This window comes from Pteropus vampyrus, unplaced genomic scaffold (assembly GCF_000151845.1).
Source record: "Pteropus vampyrus isolate Shadow unplaced genomic scaffold, Pvam_2.0 Scaffold120, whole genome shotgun sequence".
Classification (NCBI taxonomy): Eukaryota; Metazoa; Chordata; class Mammalia; order Chiroptera; family Pteropodidae; genus Pteropus; species Pteropus vampyrus.
This window is the reverse complement of record NW_011888901.1, coordinates 4,191,754-4,195,558: the sequence shown is the minus strand read 5'-3', so window position 1 is coordinate 4,195,558 and position 3,805 is coordinate 4,191,754. Positions and strand designations below refer to the sequence as shown.

At 35.2% G+C, this 3,805-nt stretch overlaps 1 protein-coding gene and 1 pseudogene across 1 annotated transcript in view; both read left to right on the top strand.

Moving 5' to 3' along the window:
• Positions 1 to 3,805, top strand: part of SCTR (secretin receptor) — an 81,431-nt gene that overhangs the window by 20,027 nt on the left and 57,599 nt on the right. The window lies entirely within an intron of this gene.
• LOC111743734 lies at positions 3,673 to 3,788 on the top strand (annotated as a pseudogene).

Here is a 3,805-nt window from a genome sequence, read left to right as displayed (position 1 = left end):
GCTTTTACTTCCCTTGCCTTTGAAGTCAAATTCACAAAATCCTCTTTAAGTCCAAGGTACATGAGTTTCGTTCCTATGTTTTCTTCTATATAATTAATTGTTTCAGGTCTTATATGCAGGTCCTTAATCCATTTTGGATTCATTTTGGTGTGTGGTGATAGACAGCAGTCTAGTTTCATTGTTTTGCAGGTGGCTTTCCAGTTTTCCCAGTACCATTTATTGACGAGGCTATCTTTTCTCCATTGTATGTTTTTGGCTCTTTTGTCAAAAATTATTTGCCCATATAAACATGGGTTTACTTCTGGACTCTTGATTCTGTTCCACTGATCTTTGTGTCTGTTTTTCTGCCAATATCATGCCATTTTGATTATTGTCTCTGTAGTATAATTTGAAGTTAGGCAGAGTGATGCCTCCAGCCTCATTCTTTTTTCTCAGGATGGCTTTGGCAATTCAAGGCATTTTGTGCTTCCATACAAATCTGATGATTTTTTGTTCTATTTCTTTAAAAGATGCCGATGGGATTTTGATGGGGAGTGCATTAAATCTGTATAATGATTTAGGTAATAAGGTCATTTTTACTATGTTGATTCTTCCAATCCAAGAATGAGAATATCTTTCTTTTTCTTTGTGTCTTTAATAGAGTCTTGTAGTTTTCATTACATAGGTTCTTCACATGTTCTGTTAGATTTATTTCTAGGTATTTTATTCTTTCTGTTGAAATTGCAAAAGGAATTATTTTTTTCCACTTCTTTTTCTGACACTTCTGACATTATTTTCTGACATTATTAGAGTATAGGAACACTATAGATTTTTGAACATTGATTTTATATCCAGAAACTTTACTATATTTGCTTAGTGTTCTTGTGGAGTCTTTAGGGTTTTCTATATAGAGAATGATGTCATCCACAAATAGTGACTGTTTGACTTCTTCATTTCCTATTTGGATGCCGTTTATATCTTTCTCTTGCCTGACTGCACTCTCTAGACCCTCCAATGTTATATTGAAGAACAGTGGCGATGTTCCTGATCTTAGAGAGAAGGTTTTTGGTTTTTCACCATTAAGAATAATGTTGGCTGAGGGTTTGTCATTTATGGCCTTTATTATGTTAAGGTACTTTCCTTCTATACTGATTTTGTTAAGTGTTTTGATCATAAATAGATGCTATATCTTATTGAAGGCTTTTTCTGCATCTATTGATATGATCATATGATTCTTATTTTTTAATTTGTTTATGTGGTGTCTCACATGAATCGGTTTACATATGTTGAACCATCCCTGTGCCCCTGGGATGAAGCCCACTTGATCATGGTGTATAATCTTTTTAATATGTTTCTGTTCACTAGTATCTCATTTAGGATTCAGTTCACTAGTATCTTATTTAGGATTTTTGCATCTGTGTTCATGAGAGATATTAGTCCGTAGTTTTCTTTTTTTGTGTATCTTTACCAGGTTTTGGTATCAGGGTAATATTGGCCTCATAAAATGAGTTAGGAAGTATTGCCTCCTCTTAGATTTTTTGAAAGTGTTTGAGGAGAATAAGTATTAAATCTTCTTTGAATGTTTGGTAGAATTCTCTGGTAAAGCCATCTGGTCCTGGACTTTTACTTTTTGGTAGGTTTTTGATGATTGTTTCAATTTCTATACTGCTCATCGGTCTATTTAGATTTTCCAGTTCTTCTTTATTCAGTCTAAGAAGGTTGTTTCTTTTTTATGTACTGGTCCATTTCTTCTAGGTTATTAAATTTGGTGTTATGTACATTTTCATTTCTTGTATGATATGTTGTATTTCTGCAATGTCTGTCATAATTTCTCCTCTTTCATCCCTGATTTTGTTTATTTGTGTTCTTTCTCTTTTTTCATTAGTGAGTCTAGCCAGGACTTTGTCAATATTATTAACCTTCTCAAAGAACCAGCTCTTTGTTGCATTTATTTTTTCTATTTTTTTTTGTTTTGTTTTCAATTTCATTTAATTCTGCTCTAATTTTGATTATTTCTTTCCTTCTGCTGACTTTAGGCTTCATTTGTTCTTCTTTTTCCTAGTTTTTTTAAATGAAGTATTAGGTTGTTTATTTGGGCTTATTCTTGTTTTTGAGATAGGCCTATAAAGATATGAACCTTCCTCGTATCACCACTTTTGCTGTGTCTCAAAAGTTTTGATATGTTGTACTATCATTATCATTCGTTTCTATATATCTCTTGATCTCTCTTTTTATTTCTTCTCTGACCCCGTCATTCTTCAGTAGCATGTTGTTTAATCTCCATGTATTTGTGGTTCTTCCCACTTTCTTTTTACAGTTGATCTCCAACTTCAAAGCATTATAATCAGAGAATGTGGTTGGTATGATTTCGACCCTCTTATATTTGTTGAGGCTATCTCTGTGTCCCAGGATGTGGTCAATCCTTGAAAATGTTCCCTGTGCACTAGGGAAGAATGTATAAGCAGCCATTTTGGGATGGAAGGCTCTGTAAATGTCAATTATGTTCAGTTGGTCTAATGTGTCATTTAAAGATGTTATTTCCTTATCGATTTTCTGTTTGGATGATCTGTCCACATCCAACAGTGGGGTATTTAAGTCCCCTACTACAATAGTGTTTTGGTCTGTTTCTTCCTTTAGTTCTGTTAGTAATTGCTTTACATATTTCTGAGGTCTCTGATTTGGAGTATAGATACTAATAATTGTTATGTCTTCTTGGTGCATGATTCCAAGGGACACTTTATCATTATGAAGTGTCCCTTGGTATCTTTCTTTACCTTTTTTTATTTCAAAGTCTAGTTCGTCCGATATTAGTACTGCTACTTCCGCTTTTCTCTGAATGTCATTTGCTTGAAATATCATTTTCCACCCTTTCACTTTTAGTCTATATTTGTCTTTGGAACTGAGATGTGTCTCTTGGAGGCAGCATATGGTTGGGTTTTGTTTTTGATCCAATCTGCAACTCTGTGCCTTTTTATTGGTGAGCTCAGTCCATTTACATTTAGAGTGATTATTGAAATATGAGGTCTTCTTAGAGCCATTTTATGTTTTGCTTTCTGGTAACTTGGTGTTTCCATTGCTTCCTTGTCCTTGTGTTTCTGTTTTCTTTATTTTGATTGGCTTTTGTGGGTTGTCCCTCTGGTCCTTCTTGTTTTATGTTATGTACTTCAGTTCTAAATCTTTGGCCTGTGGTTACCATTACAAGCATGAAAAGGATAGTTGTGTATATACGGTCATCCCTTTTCTTCTGTGTGTGCCTTATTTCCGTTCTCCTTTGCGAATTTGGATCTTTGAATCCTCCCTTTTTAGTCATTGTTGTCTCAGTTTGTCCCTATGTATGCTGAATGTTCATTACTATCTTGGTATAGCAAATCTCTTCTTATTTTAAGCTTATAATGCCCTGTTCTTAGTAAGGGTTGCACTCCTCTGCTTCTATCTGCCTGCTAGTAGCCTTCCTAGTTATGTTTTTTTTTTTGTTTGTCATTTTGTTTTAGGTGAGCAGATCCCTTTCAGAATTTCCTGTAGTGCAGGCTTTGTAGTAGAGAATTCCCTCAGTTTTTGTGTTTGGAAACATCTTTATTTCTCCTTCATATCTAAAGGAGAGTTTTGGATGTGGTCCCATAGTGTAGCAGTTAGCACGTCTGCTTTACATGCAGAAGGTCCTGAGTTCACGCCTCAGTGGGGCCATGGTCCATGGTCTACAGCCATACCACCCTGAACAAGCCTGATGACTGATCTCGGAAGCTAAGCAGGGTCGGGCCTGGTTAGTACTTGGATGGGAGACCACCTAGGAAGACCAGGTGCTGTAGGCATAAAATAATAATAAATA